At 34.1% G+C, this 19,394-nt stretch overlaps 1 protein-coding gene across 1 annotated transcript in view; it reads right to left on the bottom strand.

The window, feature by feature from the left end:
• Window positions 1–7,423: 7,423 nt before the first annotated feature.
• DSEL (dermatan sulfate epimerase like) overlaps window positions 7,424–19,394 on the bottom strand; it is a 62,212-nt gene continuing 50,241 nt past the window's right edge. Inside the window, exon 3 of the mRNA XM_033087316.1 lies at window positions 7,424–7,534. The gene's annotated coding sequence lies outside the window, so the exon portion shown is untranslated. The remainder of the gene's footprint in view (window positions 7,535–19,394) is intronic.

Consider the following 19,394-nt stretch of genomic DNA (forward strand, 5'->3'; position numbering starts at 1 on the left):
TTACAATAAATTATAATCGGCTAATAGTGTACTTAAAATGTTGACGTTTTGTTCGTTATAAAGGTTATCATTAATTTAGAATTTTAAAAGTTACACTGACTCATCATTTCCCCTAATTACTGAGTTTTCGGGTGCCCCCTAAACTTTTGAATGTTTTACTATGTTACTAGCCTTACACAATTCCCAGCCTTATATCGTGTTTCCCCGAAAATAAGACCTAGCCAGACCATCAGTTCTAATGCATCTTTTAGAGCAAAAAGTAATATAAGACCCGGTCTTATTTTACTATAAGACCGGGTCTTAATATAATATAACATAATATAGTATAATATAAAATACTGGGTCACATTACTTTTTGCTCCAAAAGATGCATTAGAGCTGATGGTCCGGCTAGGTCTTATTTTCAGGGAAACACGGTAATAAACAGCTATTTCCAGTGTAGAAACAATCAATTTCTATTTTAAAAGGAGGCTGATTGCTGTCAGAAGAGTGCTTGATTTAGGTTGCAGGTGGTGTAAATCAGTATTTGATGAAACCTATGTTTAAACGGGAATGTGCAGAGTAATTGCCACTTAATTAAGTGGTAGGTGAAGTGGGGGAACCTCTCTGAGTGCATAGAATCTACGGATTTTTATAAACACCTCTATTGTTTGTTTGTTTCCAATCTAAGGATGCTTGAGGAAAGCTTTGTGAGATATTTAATTCCCATTGACATATTGGTTTATTAGTCATGTTATAATATTGTATTTACCCAAATCTACAATACATATTGCTTAGATACATTTGATAGCAACGTTTTACCTTCTGTATTTCAGCATTACTTATCTTGATTTATTTCATTGTCAACATTTTCGGAATGATGTCGACTAATAGTGGAAATAATGCCTTTATCACTTTACTATGAAGGATTATAAAGCAGTTTTCTAAAAAAAAAAATAGTACATCCATATTTGTTCCTATTATTACTCTTTAATTCTGTAACTGTGTGCCAAAGGACTCAGTTTTACTCTTTCTTCATTTATTCCATCAAGTTCAAGTTCTGTGAATGCTTTCCCTCTCTCATCTTGGTATTTATCCAAAGTCCCACTGTATTGCTATTCTAGTATTTCAAGATTGTATGTTGTCCCTTTTCCTTTCCTACTATCTAATTTGTTGCCTTTCCATAGCAAACTCTACCTCTTCTTGCACCCCTAATCTTCACCCCACCCTAACCCTGTGGCTCCCAAACCAATATTAAGTTCCTGACTGTTGAGAACAACCACCCTTCTTGCAATCTAAATAATATAGTTTAGCATTCAATAACTACTACTGAATTGATTAGAGTTAAATCATATTTTTAACATTAACCATATTGAAAATTAATTTGGACATGACTTTTCCACATGTATGCAAGTACTGGTCCTCAGATTTCTGTTCTACAGTGGGGATCTATTCCTCTATGTTAATAACTAATTATAATGACAGTGGGCTTGTTACTTAATTCTAGACTTTCAAATTCTTAGCTTCTAAAGTGGATGATTGGACCACTGTGATAGTTAAGGTTGCTTCTTGTCTGAAATTGTGGTCCAGACGTACTTATCCTCACCCAAGTATAGCATGCTGAGTCCTGGCAATGCTCTCTTCTCACCAGTTTGTGCCTCCTTTATTGCATGAAATGCAGTCCCCACTACTCCAGGACCCAGAACGAACATTTCCACCATGATTTCGGGGTGCTTAAAATGTAGTTAGCAGATGAGAGCTCATATTTTAGAATATGTAATTTTATTACAGTAAGTGGATACTTTACTGAGATTTTCTATTTCATTTGCTAAATTAGATCATAGTCTGTCAAGTACACATTTGTAAATCTCTCTACTGAGTCAGAATCCTGTGAATAAATCTGCATTGCTAGGAGATAAACAGTATTCCAGCTGTGGCTTTTCTGGCTCTCACCCCATGGTCAGTGAGGAAATAGATCTGAAAAAAGATTACTTCAAAGCAACATGAAGACATTCAAATATCTGCTAAATGTCCAAACATTGGTTGACCGTGGGGACCAGATTTTTTATTATCCTACGTAGAAAATAATAAGATGTCTGAGATTTACTTGTAACAATCGTTCTGAATAAGTTTTTAAAAACAATTTGCCAGTTTAAAACCATGAATCTGTAGTAAATAATGAAGGCATTGATGTATATTAACTATATGAGCAAGTCTGTATTTCTGATTGAAGCCTCAAGTTTAAGGGAACTGTTCATTGTAGTTAACTTTCTTTTAAGCAAATTGTAACTTTGTTCACATGAAAAATTAATAATGACACCAAAACAGGAAAAATTGCTGTTACAAGAACAGAGAATTTTGAATGTCACCAACACTAATACAGAAGTTGATAGCTATGTAATAGTCACCGTTTAAGAACACAGTATGGATTTTCTAAATAATCTTGTAACCTTTCATTGTTTAGATATATTCTTTACTAAAATGTTCCAGAATACTCTGTCTACCCCATTTATTACCTTTCAAATAGTAACACTACGGTGAAGTTGGTTCTTAACTTTTGGATTAGCGAGCTCTCGTCCTCCACCAAGCACCTTTCTCCCATCCCCTCTTCATAGTAAGAACTTTTGGTTCTAGGAATCAGTAAGCAGCTAAGGAACACGTGACTGTCCCTTTGCCTTCCCAGCATGGTCTCATCTTAATAATCACTGTCTGTCACATGGAAGAATGAGAAGCCATGTTAATGGTGTGATACAGACAACATTCCCCCCACCATCAGTAATTCTGCTTGTTTGACTCTCCAGGGTAAGGAGCATGACAGTCTTCAGACTCAAAAAGAACAACAGGAAAAGGTAAGATGCTTTACTTTTCTTTATGACTTTATTTCATAATTGATTTGAATTAAAAAAAAACTATGATTTTTTTTAATTATTATTTTTTTCAATTACAGTTGATATTCAATATTATTTTATATTAGTTTCAGGTGTATAGCATAGTGGTTAGACATATGTATAATTTATGCAGTGACCCCCCCTGACAAATCTAGTACCCACCTGGCACCATACATAGTTGTTGCAACATTATTGACTATATTCCCTATGCTGTACCCTACATCCCCATGACTATTTCTTAATTACCAAGTTTTGCTTCTTAATTTTTTTACCCATTTCATCCAGCTCTCCCAATCCCCTCCCACCTGGCAACCATCAGTTTGTTCTCTGCATCTATGAGTCTATTTTTCTTTCATCGGTTCATTTATTTTGTTCTTTAGATTCCACATATAAGTGAGATCATATGGTACTTGTTTTTTTCTGCCTGAGTTACTATTATCACTTAGAATAATACCCTCTAGGTCCCTGCGTGTTGTCACAAATGGCGCAATTTATTTTTTTATGGCCAAGTAATATTCCATTGTGTATATGTATATATGTACCACCTCTTCTTTATCCAATTGTCTATTGACGGGCACTTGGGTTGCTTCCGTTTCCTGACTATTGTAGATAGTGTTGCAGTGCACATAGGGGTGTGTCTTTTTGAATTACTGTTTTTGAATTTTGAATATCTTTTTGAATTATTGTTTTGGATTTCTTTGGATAAATGACCAGAAGTGGAACTGCTGGGTAATGTGGTAGTTCTATTTTTAATTTTTTGAGGAACCTCCGTACTATTTTCCATAGTGGCTGCACCAATTTGCAGTGCTACCAACAGTACACGAGGGTTCTCTTTTCTCCGTGTCCTTGCCAACACTTTGTTTGTTTGTCTGTGTTTATTACATTTATTGGGGTGACATTGGTTAGTTAAACTGTATATGTTTTAAGTGTACAGTTTATCTACATATTGCATTGTGTGTTCGTCACCCAGAGTCAGTTGTTTGTTGATTTCTTGATGATGGTCATTATGATAGATGTGAGGTCATATCTCATTGTGGTTCAAATTTGTATCTTCTGGTTATTAGTGACGTGGAGCATCTTTACATATGTGTATGGGCCATCTGTATGTCCTCTTTGGAGAAATGTTTATTCAGGTCCTCTGTCCATTTTTTAATTGGATTATTTAAAACTATGAATTTTTAAAGCTTCATCCAGGAAAGAGATTTTCTGTATCAAAAAACAACTAAAACATGAATATACTACACATGTAGTACTTTAATTCAAGGTGGTCACCAAGTAACTGAGAAACATCGCTGACACTTAGTTTTTACAAATCTCCAGTGACTAGAGTGGACCACTGCTCTCCTCCATGACAAACTGACAGAATGGTTTAATTTTGTTCTTATTATTTGTGTGTGTGTGTGTGTGTGTGTGTGTGTGTGTGTGTGTGTTATTTAAGGCAGCAAGAGCAGCAGCAGATATTCCACATCAGCGAGTGGAATGTATGCTATTTAGGATAAAGGTCTTAACAGTTGAAAATAAAAATGTATGAGTAAGATAATTATTTCCAGGCTGAAATGAGTAATAAAAGGTACACTTACCTCTACTTTCGTGTGCATCTTGGACCCCAAACTTTCTCAACTCTGAATAATCATTTTAATTAGGCATGCTACTGAACAAAATTTAGAGTGAAAATTATGACTACGATTAAAATTCTGAAATTGCAAGTCTCTGGTGGAGAATGACAGCATATTATGTTAGCAGTTGTGACAGGGGTCCTCTTAGGGAGAAAATAATAAGATGCCTGAGATTTACTTGTAACAATCATTCTGAATAAGTTTTTAAAGACAAGTTGCCATTTTAAAACCATGAATCTGTAGTAAATAATGAAGGTGTTTATGTATATTAACTATATGAGCAAGTCTGTATTTCTGCGTTTGCTGGGAAATATAATCTGATAAGGGCTTTGGGTTGAATTTGAGCATCTTCAGTCCTTTTGTGGTTTGTGCCAATGAAAGGAGACCGTTTTCTAGATAATTGAGGTAGGAGAATGTAGGTCTCCATCCTGGAGAGAAGTGATTAAGTAAGGAGATAGGGAATAGTTACAGCAGGCCAGTTCCGACAGACATTATTATAAGAACTGATGCTTCTTCAAGACCATTCAAAATGCTTTGTGTAAGTCTATAAGATCCCAAACTGCTTAGTTTGAGTGATTTTTGTAGTTGCTATTGAAGTTGATTAAGGACTGAGATTCATATTGTATCGCTGTAGATAGAGACAAGAAAGGAACATCCTCCAAAATCAAGAAGGGGAAGAGGCCAGGACATCACACAAAATGGAGGCTTAGTTCTAAAATAATGAACAGGACAGGACAGAGAAAGCTCTTGTTGTAGTTCATGTTCTCCATGAAGGTGGCTTATGAAAAGGTACACCTCTGTTAAAACTTGGACATTTATTCCTCTCATATCCCCTTTCCTGGAACAATAGTGTGATGAATATGTCATTTGTTTGGAGTGTGTTATTTCTTCATTTGGCTTATTAAGATATATTATTCTGTGAGATTTTGGTTTATTATAATTACTAGAGTGAACCTGTGCTAAATAAATTGCTGGCAAATACAAATTCAGTTTCTGAGCACAATTTTTGCTTCCTCCCCAAAAGAAAAAAAAAAACAGAAAGAAAAAAAAACAAACCCAGAAAATAACATGGCCAACTATTTGAAAGAGGAAACAAACTATATATGTATAGTGTGTTGGTGTAGTCTCCAGCCCAATAAAAGTAAACTTAAAAAGTCAAGTTTATTTGATAAAGGAGAAAATATATATGCTCCCCAACCCAATAAAATATCAGTTTCAATATGGAAATTGAACAAATAAAAGGCATATTAACTTAAAGTGTATTGTTAACTAGATGGCTGACTTTATTTGTTCAATAGCTAAACACATAGTTTCTCCAAAACCAAACCAAAAGCCAATTGCTCAAATCTGTTGTACAGCAAAGTCTTCAAATTCTCTGTTAGTTCATGATATAGCCAACTGAGTTGTCAAAATACAGCTGATCAGTCATTAGATATTCAATAATTACAGAATAATGAAAAGGAGGCTTAGGCTCTCAGGGGATAGTTTATTCAGGTAGCTGCTTTGCTGGCGAAGTTCATGATCCCTGTAAAACTGGCGTCACTTAGCATGGGAACCTCTCCCTTACACACCACGCAGCTCTGTCCCCTTCCTCCATGCTCACACATTCCCTTGCCTAAGAACTAATCACTCTGCCTTGTGATGACGCCATTTCTTCTTAAACAAACGGTTAGCTTCTTAAAGGGAGGAACTTCATCATATCACATTATATTTGACCACTGGTTTATACAAATTTTAACACATAGCAAGTGACTCTCCCCCCTAACCCCCAGAAAAATAAGTGAACAAACGTGTCAGGAAGAATGTATCGTAAACCACCTTGCAAAAACTCATTTGCCAAAGTATTTGAACTGCTGTTCCATTACAGTCTATTAAGTCAGTATTAGATGGGTGCCTGTAGCTGGGCAAATGTCTCATATATATGTTAATACAGAATAACGCCTACATCCCAAAAAGATATTAACAATAAGCATGACTTTTTGAAAATAAATATAATAAAAATTCAATGGTTTGTTTGGATTTGCCTTTATTAAAAAAAGTCTGTTTTGCTGTCAGTAAGAATGATGCTCTGCTAGTCTTTCCAGGTCACATGGCTGAGCCTTTTCTTGTTACATTTTGAAGTTGGAAGCTTGCTCCTTGTCACCTTCAATTTGACATTTTATAAGAACTAGAAACACAAGTCAGGTAGGGAACATGTTATATATTGTTTTTTCACCTCTAGCTGACTACCAGTAATCTTAAAAGTCAACAATGTCAGATTTAAATTTTGTTGTTCACTGAGTTACCACGCTATGCATTGAAAAACCGATTTATACTGCTTTTATTGTTCCAAATCTTTCTATGTGATGATTAAAAGGAAAAAAAAAACAGTTGATTTGCTTGACAGCTAGTTTTATTTTACCTCTGTTTAAACATAATACTTTATACTTCTTATTGAATTGGACAGATGGAATAGTCGCCTGTCTAATACAATATGTATAAACTGAGAAGGAATTCAGCTCTTGGCTGGCCTTCAGCATTTATTCAGTATTTTGGGGGGTGCCTACTATCTAAAATAAACTATATGAGCTGTGAATTGCTTATAAAAACGAATGACACAAATGTCTGCTCTGATGGATTTCAGTGGACCCTAGGATTGGGGAAATATTCACTATATTCTTATTCTTGGCAAAAGAATAAGAAATCCTTCCCACAAACATGTTGTTTTTACTGTGGGAACTTATTTCTATTTACAGGTTCATAAAACAAATATACGCTGTCTTATTTCATGCACTTAGTTTGCAAGCCTTACATTAATCATATGTTCAATCAATTTTTTACTAATATCAACAGCAATGACTTAGTAAATCATTATAAATGTTCATACATTATTGAAATACATAATTAGATTTAGATACGATAATGCCTTATTAATTCATTGAAGCAGGGACAGTGAATTCTCTGGAGACAGGTTATAATGGCTCAACCCCCTCAACCAGATCTTTTGCTTGTAATTCATTGGGTAACCACCAGATAGCAGTAGAATCCGGATCAAGAGCACTCTGGAAATGCCTAGGAAACAAGAATTATAGCATCATTTATAAAAACAGAGCTCTTGTATTGAAAATGGTAGTTAATTTTAAGAATAGCTAGATTAACAACTTTGAGAACCAAACTACTAAACTGCTTTATGAAGCAATTGGTGATAAAATAGAAAAAATATTCTGAATGTAAATACTCATTCATTTAGGTGATCAACAAATACGTGTTAAACACGTAATAGATTTTCAGGCACCTTCCTGAAAAGATGAAACACAGATTGCTCCTTTTCTCCTAAAGCTTACATTTCAGAGTGTGTGTGTATATGTGAGGTGGAGCATTAATTGTGATTATTAAAATAATTGGTAATTGTAAGTAACACAGCACAGGAGATGAGCAGAGTAGCCTGATAGAGCATAGCAGAGAGGGACTCTAATCTTGGAGGGTGATATTTCATCTGAGACCTGGAAGAACACAAAGAGACAACCAGGAAAGGGTGATGGAAGACCATCCCACCTAGAATGTTTCATTGACAGGAAGCAACAGGCCTCGTACTCAAAAATAAATAATTACTGAGAGATCTGCTTGTTTTGCAAGAATCAGGTAACTTTCCATTATGAGACTACTCCTAACTAATCTTAGCCAATAGCGGGTTTCTTAACAAAGGTGACAAAAAGCAGTTTCAAAATTGATAACAGAGGGTGTAAACATGATTTATTCAGCATTGGGTATGATGATTTTCTGGTTGGCGTTGCCTCTTGGAAATACATAACTGGTGAGGGCTATCGTGTCACCCATCATATCAGAGTCCACAGATGTCACCGGAGGTCCCATCAAGTATTATGAGCCTCCCATCACTTAAACTAATCGAATTTATATGTTGCTGCTACCCTGTTGCTCAACCAGATACATTACATACAAACTTCAGCAGTTACCACACACCAGAGTGTCTCTAAATTAAATGTTTCCCATTCCTACTTGACAATGTATGACTGTCATCCACAGCTATGAGAAGGCATTTCTCCAGCCCTGGTGTTAGGGCATCTCAACATCGAAACTCTAATTTCTTTTGCACTGCAGCTAGCTAACATTTCTTGATGAGTGAATAAGGAATATGTGCTGTGGTTTTTCACTAAAGAGGTAGCCTCAAAGGCTAAATACTCCATTTTAGATTAAAAATAAAATGGTAGACACTATTTTACTATTAGATAACAACATGAAATAAGCACACTTAATCAGGAATGAAACTAAAGAAAAAAGGAAAGGAAAATGGAAGGGCATGTTAATTCATAAGATAAATGTTTTATAGTTAACATAGTATATATACGAGCAGATAACAAAAAAGCTGTATGCTTTGTTTCATTTGTTCACTGTCTTGTCACCTGTGGGCACATATGTTTCCGTGGTGTTAGTATCTGCACGAATTAAAATACCAGCATTTTTTTATGCCACCGCACAATCCCCTGGGTCCTTGGAGAAATCAAGGTGGGGCTAATACAATTAGGTTTAAGAGCTATCCCACTGGGCATCTGAAGATACAGACACCTGTTCTAGGTGTGTCATTTATCCCTTGAATTGGCCAGACATCATCATCAGGGAGGGGGAAAAATGTATACATATTTTTTCGCTAACCAGTCTACATGTTAATCAAATTGAACATCTTTATTACCAAGATCTTACAAAGAAAAAGTGTCCTAATGGAACCCATCACCCAAACTTTTGATTTTCTAGTCTTGGTTCCTTTTTTAGGCGTTATATTCTAAGTAATTGATAAAATCCTAGTAATATCTCCAGGACCCAGCTTCGGTGGTTATTCAAAATGGAAAAAGAAAATAGTTTAGTTGGTTGTTAGCCTCATACAAATGCATAGGGTATTCTTGGCAGCAAATGTCACTATGTCATCAGAGTTCCATCCACATGTGGTATGGACTGTTCTCTCCCCCAAGTCTCCTACTTTCAGAAGGACCTGCTAAACCTCATCGTTACATCTCCAGGTAATTCTACAACAGAAACAGGTATATAAGTTCTCATGGACATATTTACTCCTAAAATCCTCATTTTGGAAACATGACACTAACTAGTCTCAACTGTGTTGTCTACCCTAGGGAAGGGAAGTTTAATAACATTGAGAACAAAACAATTTGCGATTAGACTTCTAAATAATTTGTATCGGGCTGTAACTATTCCTTTTTCTATTGTGACTGAAATTTATATTCAGAGTCTAATTTATTCTTCTTTCATTATTTATCAAAGTAAGATAACACGGCAGAACTTTAAGAAATTCTAAATGTGTCATTTGTGAATTTTTGGTTAAAAGCAATTTAACATCAATGTGGTCAATTTATAGAAAAGAAAACGGGGAGTAGAGTGACAGGTGGTAGGAATATTTGTTGAAATATTAATAAAGTTACCTTACTGAAAAGAGAAATCTGATCATAGAAAATCTAAGAATGAAGGAATTATTCTACATTTACCTATGGCATAAGGAACAATTTTGAAGAGACAATAGGTAATTCATTCCTTTAGGAAAGCACCATCCAAAGGAATTAGCTTTTTGGTTCTTGAATGATTAAGCAGATAATATAAATTCCAGAAAGATAATCTGATTAACATTTTTTTTATCCAAATTAATAGAAATGTGAATATATACATATATGTGAGATATATATATATATATATATATGTATGTGTGTGTGTATATATATATATATATATATATATCCATGAAGAAAAACCGAGGTGTTCACCAAGATGAGAATGAAAAAATCAACATAACTGTCTGCTGGTTAACCAGAGCCAATGCCTTAGCTCTTTGTTACATGCATCTCAATGTGATAAAACTGTCAAAATAGTTGTATCCTAAACCTTAAGGTTTAAAACTTGATGTTTAATCATGTCCCTTTTGTAAATATTTTAAATTTAAATTATACCTGTCTAAAAATTGAGATAAAAAAAGCAATGTATGCATACTCAATTTATTTCTTTTTTTAACAGTATAACACAATACTAATAGTAGTAGGTGGGAGTCAACAGGCATTATTGACGTGAAATTTAAGAACGGCAGGATTCAAGAATCTAGGCCTCTTTTTCAAAAGCTGTGAAAGGTCTGAAGTGTTTCCTGACTTGCAAGCAAATATGTGGCCTGCTACAGGTCCCTGCATGCTGACAGAAGATATGAGATCCCAGGGTCAGAAAGGAAGGATAGTGTAATACTAATAGCACTGGCAGTCACCATTTGCCCTATTTCCCTGAGTTTCGATTCTGATAAAGTGAGGGAAACAGAGCCGAAGGACACCTTCACACATAGTGAGCTGGGTTACAGAACAAGAACTGCAAGCTTGGAGAACCCAACTCTTTTCTAATCAGCTGTAAGCATGCCTTGCTTTCTCTGGAGCGAAATAGTATTTGATGATGCTGGACAGCAAACAAGCCTGAGCTTTACTCCAGAGAGAGACACTGTCTCTAATTTCCGAGGCTGTTTGCTGTGACAGATACCCTTGAAAAGGTCGTCCAGAACAAAGGCAGTCAGCACCTCTTTGCAAGATGTGCAGAAACTTCAGATATCTACAGAGAATGACCCCCTAATATCCATTGCCCCAAACTTCTCTCTATTCACATGGCACCCTGTGCCTGTCCCAGTCAAGTAAACCTGACATACTGAGTTGCAGTTTTCTGTTTATTGGCTTTGTTACGTGTAACTGCTACTCATCTCTCTCTCTCTTATTTTCAGCAAAAACCTCGACACAATGTGGCCCTAGTAAATATTTTTTTAATATGTTAGTTAGAAAATGAGTGATAGATTAATATTTAGCAGGAAAAAAACACAATGTATAAACTTGTATCTCTACAGGAGATAAAATGAATAATTTTTAAAAAAGAAATCCAGGTTACTAAAGAGAAATTTAAACTATAAATTTTGTGTATTCTCAATAAAAGTAATGTTGAGTCGAACGTCTTCAGTGATGAAAGACAACCAACATTTTTAATCTATTTTGATTACAAATATATCAGCAAAGGCTACATTCAAAGTCGCATAAGTCTTCAAAGGTAAAATTCAACTTCAAAGAAGCATACAATGCATTCATAGAGGGTATCTTCCTTAAGAGATTTTCAAGTCTTGGATGAGTTTCATAATATAACGTTAGTCTTTTAAAGTTACTGAATAAAAAAAGACAGTCTTAGAGAAGAATATGTTCTTTGAAATGCCACATGGGGATATCGTAATGCAATTCTAGGAAAGAACAAAATAGGACAATTTTTGCAAAATTTTATTCAATAAATATTGTTGAATGATTTGATGAAGGTCAGGAATATCATTTATTTTTTTCCTTCTCTTTATTTTTTCAAACACCCCAGCAAAAATAACAAGGCAACTAACCCAAGCTTCTGCATTGGAAGACTTTGTTAGTAGCAGCCATTTGTATAAGTAAAAACTATCATTGGTATATTATAGATATAGTTATAGATATACATCAAATTCAAGAATGTCAGGATTCAAGAATCTAGGCCTCATTTTCAAAAGCTGTGAAGGGTTTGAGGTGTTTCCCGACTTGCAAGCAAATATGGGAGCCTGCCACAGGTCCCTGGATGCTGACACAAGATATATATATATATACACACATATGTATATATATATATATATATATATATATATATATATATATATATACACATATATATATATATATCTTGTGTGTATATATATGTATATATATATATATACACACACATATGTGTGTGTGTGTGTGTGTGTATACTGTTGTTTTGAAGAATTCGAAGGGAAAGTCTTACATTAGAATAGTAAAAATACTCAAGTTGAATGTGAAAACTCCGCCGGTGCAGCGCAGTGTCTGGCCAGGAGGCGGAGCATGCAAGGGCGTTGGGCAGGGACTAGCGCGCTAGGGCACTTGGGAGAGTGAAGCTCGTATATAAGTTTACATATAAGCTTATATCTTACATGTGAGTATATAAGATATATCTATCCTATGTAAGTATATAAGATAACTTATGGTCTCAATAGCAGGAAAATGTAATGGTGTAGCCCAATATTAAGGTTTTTTCTGCTCTTAATGATTTATGCCAAAGAAGTTTGACAGTTTGAAACAGAGCAGAAAAATACACTGTAGGTTTATTATTTATTTTTTTTTAAATCATGTTATCGGTTTTTTGCATGAGCCTCATGTATTTAAGCCAGTGGAGACATAAGCGATGATAAAAATCATTTATAACTGGCTTCATCTTTCTCACTTCATCTTTCCCAACCTTTATGATTATATTTTGACATCAAACATATTTTTATGTATGTTTTACTTTTATGAATAGATCAATATACATAAAGTTTATTATGCAAATGGCTATGTATGTCTTTCATATTCACAGCTCAGGAAATTTTGAAATATTTCCATTGGAAGTCTCTTCCACTCTGTCAGATTTCCTTACGTCTTTTCTTGGGGATTATTTCTTGCTAAATAAAAAAATAGTCATCAAATTAAGCAATTTTTTAAACTAGAGATACTCCCCCCCAAGACTTTCCTCAGTGAAGTTCCATATATTAAACAGAAAAATAACACTATGGTGATGGAGAAAACTAAAGTACATTGTAATCATCTCAAACAGCAACAATCAATAACATATTAAGCGTTACTTCCAAGGCTTAGACCTGAATTTTTACTATTTTTCAATTTCTCTGTGAGTTGTTCTCATCTGCTTATCTAGGAAAAGTGTCTCATTCTAGTATCGAACAAACAATGAACCAAAATTCTGAAGAACAAGGTTGTATTCCTTGGTCTTCTCTGACTGACTTTTCCTATCAGCAGGCATCAGCAAAATATCTGAGACAGAAAGTTTGGGAGAGATGCAAGGGAAAAGTAGATGAAAAACACGTGTCCGTTCACATTATAAGAAAAGTACTATCCTACGAGTTTAAAAGAATTATATTTATATTTATATTTATATTTATATTTATATTTATGTGGTATGCAACATTTCTACTTCCAGAGGCATAAATCATTATTTAAAATGAGACTAACAATTAGTCAAGTTGATATAACATTTTAAAATATGCATTATAGACATGATATGAAAACAACCTAAGTGTCTATCAATGGATGAATAAATAAAGATGTTTTACACACACACACACACACACACACACACACACACACACACACACACAATGAGAGTATTCAGCAGGAGAAAGAACGAAATCCTGCCACTTACAACAAAATGGATGTATGGACCTTAGGGCATTATGCTAAGAGAATTAAGTCAGATAGAGAAATACAAATACTGTGTCATCTCACTTATATATGATATAATCTTTTAAAAATCTTTAAAAATATTTAAAGTGTTTTAATCTAAAACAAAAAAAAGTCTAACTCACAGAAACAGAGAGCAGAAAAGTGGTTGCCAGGGGTTGGGGTTGGGACAATGGGGAGAGAGTATAAACTTCCAGTCTGGAGATCTAATGCACAGTATGGTGACTATGGGTAACAATACTATATTGTATATTTGCAAGTTCCTGGGAGAATAGATCTAAATGCTCTCTCCACAAAAACGAAATGGTAATTACGTGAAGTGATGGACGTGTTCACTAAAGCTAAAGTGGTAATAGTATTGCAATACAGAAGTGTATTAAATCACCACTTAGTACACCTTAAACTTACACAATATTATATATCAATTATATCTCAATAAAGGTGAAAAATATGCATTATCTCCTTTAGTTTACGTGAATGACTATGTTTAGAGATCTAGATAATAACCGCTATTACCATTTATCAAGCAAGTTATACAACTTCAAAAAAGGGGATAGCAAAGAAGTTGTATATTTAGGTTATTTCCCCACTCCTCATAAGTTCTGTGTTAAATCATTTAGGAAGTATATTATTTCGTAAATCTAAATATCCTTTGTATATTTTCCTGGGATACCTAAAAGGAACTTTCAGTATTTTTCTGGAGACTCAGAACGGACATTGCAGTAAGATGTCTATGGGGAAAGATTCTGTCTCCTTCAGGGAGTACCTGCTCGAGTCTGTACTGGAAGCGAGATTACATTCAAGGACGCTCACCTGGAGGCTTTGAGTTGGTGTAAGGAGCTAAGCATGATGTGCTCTCAGAGCTGTGAATTCGCTCTGATTACCAGATCACAGACCTTCTAAATGGATTCTGGGAGCATTTTTTTTCTTTTGTGTGAGGATTTTTGGCTGCAACAGCATGACAATTTTAGTGTAAAAACTGAGAGTCTCTACCCATATGATTTCCTAGGAGAAGTCAAACTAGACCCAAAATTTATGTTTTGCAGCCAAAGTGGTTACTGCATAACACATAAATGCTTTTAATAGAAATACCATTTTATGAAGTAAGAACAGGAATAAGAAGAAATAAGAAGAAGAAGAAAAAAGCTATTTCATTTTGTTTATTTTGGTTTTGTGGCTTTAAATTAGAATGCGCACAATATGCCAGCCACTCTGGAGAGTCTGCTGTTAGAATAGATTTAAGAAAAATAAAACGTGCCTAATTTTCGTAGGAATAATAATAAGATTTTTCAAAGTAAGGAACATACTTATATCTTTTGGGACAATAATTAGAAACGAGAACCTAGAAAATTATAAACATGTTATATAGAACTATAAGTTTCTCCTGAAATGCATTTTGAATATAAATAAACCAAAAGTAATCGATATTTTAATAAAAGACACTACAGCCAGCAAATGTGTGAACCTACTGTATTTAATTACTGTTGGTTTCACTTAGAGAAATATATGTTTCTCCAGAATAGAATAGCAGTACAAACACAGGCAGACACACACACACACACACACACACACACACACACACACACAAATACAAATATGCAGCTAGCACCTAATATCATCCTGTTGTGTATCTCTTTTTCACATGCACACACATACTTTTAACATAGCATATAAATACGTGCATACAAACATGAAAGAGATAATTCATGAAACAAATGACTTTAATTTTTATGGTCCCGTGATAATGTTTATAAGCAAACATACACACATCTGTCAAAGGAATAAGATTAGCAGTGTAAGGTCAGAGCTATATAGTTGGGACGCACTTGTGAAAATGGAGAAGCCGAGTGACAGAAGCCAGATTTGGAGAAATATTTTATTATAAAGCTAGAAACTGGCTTTAATGGTGTGAGATTCGGCAATAAAACTTGTGGAACACAGGGCCGTGTGATATTGTGACAACCTGGCTACTGCTATTTGAAACCTTTCCAACACTGTCAGAGCCAGAAGTGTGCATGCATCTTGGGAAGAACAGATGAAGGCAGATCTAAGAACTAAACTGAGTGACACCGTCCACCCTTTCAATAGGGAGACACAAAAGCCGGAGATTTATTCTCCTCCTCGATTTACTGTGGCTCTAGTCAGTCTCAGCACTGAAAGCCTTGGTAGGCGTAATGACCAGCAGGGATCTGAATCTCTATTTTATAGTTTTTTTGCTCAGAACTGTGGAATCAAAGAATAGCCTGGAATGGGGAATTAAACAACAGGCTGGCACCAGTAGTGGAGAGACTGCTCTGATTCTAAAGTCCTATTGGATTCCCAGAAGTACTAGTAGGAAAAGCCTTGAAAATTGCAGTCATTCCGTACAATCTGTATATTAATTTTAATTGGACTGCATTAATTCCTGGAGACTAATAAAGTCTGAGTATTTATGAAGATATATTTATAATAGTGCAGAAATCCACAAGTTCTGTCCAAAGCTTAATGATTTCCCTTCAGAAATTAGTATCTTTAAGATTGACTTTGTGAAATAAGAAGGCATTATAGCAGCGTAAATGTAGAATTCTTTATAGCTGTATCTATGTCACTTTGGTGTATAAGTTTTAGTAGTTTAGCAGTCTATTATTTTAAAAAGAAACAAGATTAGGAAGTGATATAGAAATTTATGCAAGAGATAAATAGGATCTTCTAGGAAGTGTTCTATTATTCAAGACCCACCATTAATGGGCTTGTGATCTAATAATCCTTCATATCGTGTGAAAAAGAATACTTAAATCCTAGAACTTTGAAATGAATTATAAAACTATAACTTTAACTTAGCAAAAAAATTAGTGTGATCATAAGAGCATAAGATGGGCATCAAAAAACCTCTAATAAATCAACCACCTTTAAAGCATCTTTTTGGTTTCTTCTTTTCTAAGGTCTCAAAAGTCAGGGATTATGGAAACTTTTTGAAAAAAAAAAGTTTATATCTAAGGAGACTAGAAAAGTTTGTATGTGGAAAAAAATGTAAACAAAACAAAAACAGCAGCTTTCATACTAATGTACATACACACAAAAAAAACACACAACACACACACACATACACACACACTTACATCAACCCAGACATTCATTCCTTTTCCATCTGTATATTTTGGTCAGGAAAATGGACGAAGAACAAAACTTTCAAGAATAAATTTAAATGGAGGAAAGATTGTTTTAATTTTTGATAAAGTACATTTCCTTAAAAATGCTAAATTCACAACCAGGAATGTCAATGCTTTGCTATTTTCTTTCATGGTATTAGATTGGCTTAATAAAAGGGCTATACACTAATGATTTGTCTATGGTGATTAAAATAAAAGTAAGTGAACACCAGCTCTCTCACCTAAGCTAATCAAAAGATTTGGGTGGGCCCATTTAGGATTGACTGACATTCTTTCTTTAGAGAACAGAAAATAAGATGTATTCTTCACCCAAAGAAGAGGACAGGAAGTGTTTCAGAAAATGGATAAGAAGTGAAAACATAGGCTGGAGGTTTTCAGTCCTTTTCTAACTAGAGAAAAGTACAGAAAGACCTCAAAAACTATCATGAAGTTATCTTGAGAAAATGAAGTGTTCCGTTTTGCAGAAGAAACTAATATGCTTAGAACAGTGTCTAGTGGAGAGGAAGTGTTTCATTTATATTTGTTAATGAATAAATGCTTATTATAAATTGAAATTATACAAAATATAGTATTATATAATATATAGTGTGCATATATGTTATTGATATATACACAACATATTACATACATGCCACATAGCATATATATACATATGTAGTATTTTAAAGCATGCCAAGTTCATTTTTATTTAAATCAAATCTATTTAAATTAAATTTATGTCAGGATTTCTAGAAAATACCGACCAATCTGAAAAAAATACCTTAATATTGCTCATTATATACTAACTAGTAAAGCAAAGGAGGAAGAGTTATAATTTCCTTTATACTCTATATATCTTAGAGAAGCTTCTTTTTTTTCCTAATTTGATATAATCAACATTCTTTCCCACAATTTGGGTATGGGACATAAAATTATAAAACATCAGAAATGGAAGAGTCCACAAAGATCATCTTGTCCAGATCTGTAATTTACAATTAAAAAAGAGTTATAAGACTAAAAGGACAATATCAGATAAGTACCGTGTTTCCCCGAAAATAAGACCTAGCTGGACCATCAGCTCTAATGTATCTTATTTTATTATATTATATTATATTATATTATATTATATTATAGACTTGGTCTTATAATAAAATAAAACTGGGTCTTATATTAATTTTTGCTCCAAAAGATGCCTTAGAGCTGATGGTCCAGCTAGGTCTTATTTTTGGGGAAACACGGTAAGATGAGAATATTAACAATAAGGATGAGGAAAAAGAAGCAGGAAGAAAAGGAGGGGGGAAAATTGTGATTTTTTTTTATTTGTGGACATTACATGCTGTAAATCACAGAGCAGGACCTGTTAAGTTCTCTCAATTTTTCAACTACACCATTGAATGAAGATTTTCAAAAATATTCCGACATGTCCATTTATGTTCGGAAAAACAAACAAACAAACAAAAAAACAAAAACAAAAAACAGAGGCCCTCATTTCACTTGGGGAAAGCAGAGTGCATTTCTTGCTTCTATTTGCATTTCACACTAATGCTGTCACCCAGAGAAGTGTCACTGAAATATTTCAAAATGTAGACTCTTTTTATATATTTTGTTAGGATGGATTTTTCTTAACTTCCTCATGAAATTTGACCACTAGATATGAAACAATCTGAAAGATGTCTCTTCTTTTTCATGTAGACTACTTAAAGTATTTGTTTTGTTGTTGCTCCTGCTTTGGTGTGTTTTTCACCTCTAAACCTGCCATTTATTTACCTGCCATTCTTATACCTACTTTAAAATTTTGTATAAGTTGGAATTCAGATTCAATTGTTAGTTCATGGGACCCAACTCTAGTGTCTTTAGAAATCAGGTTTATTCTTTCATTTAAAGGAAGTCCAGAAGTAACTGGTCAAAAGCTGGTACTGCAGACAACTCTGTGACACCATTAACCAAGAATTTTTCTATTTTTGTGCTCTGATATCTACAATTTGGCTCACAAGCTGAAGGTTACTCTGTGGTTTAAAATGACTGCTGGGACTAAGGGCAGCAAGTCAAATAAAGGACTATAATTACAAAATTTTCTAAGTCACAGGAATAAATACAGAATTTTGCTGCAGAATTCAGGATTTTATTAGACATATATTATTTTGTATTACAGATATGTAGCAACTAGTCTAGTTAATAAGACTCTTAAGGTAAAAGAGTTAAAAGCAGCATGGTAGAAATAAGAAGATTTAAATAATTGTGTAAAATTATATTTTGTGTTCAAAGGGCAAAAAGAATCACTACATAAAGCACTTTCAGAAGCTTTTCTTTTTGCAAAGACCAACCAATAGTTCAAAAATATAAACTAAATAATGATGATAAATACACTTTGAGTAGACTCAAACTTCAAGTCGACTCAGCAACTTAAATAAAATTTGTTTACTTTTTTCGTAAATAGATTTAATTGTGAATTAAAAAAAATAGAGACATATAAATTAAAATATGAAATTTACAATTTGGAAAAATATC

Source organism: Rhinolophus ferrumequinum, chromosome 19, assembly GCF_004115265.2.
Source record: "Rhinolophus ferrumequinum isolate MPI-CBG mRhiFer1 chromosome 19, mRhiFer1_v1.p, whole genome shotgun sequence".
NCBI lineage: Eukaryota > Metazoa > Chordata > Mammalia > Chiroptera > Rhinolophidae > Rhinolophus > Rhinolophus ferrumequinum.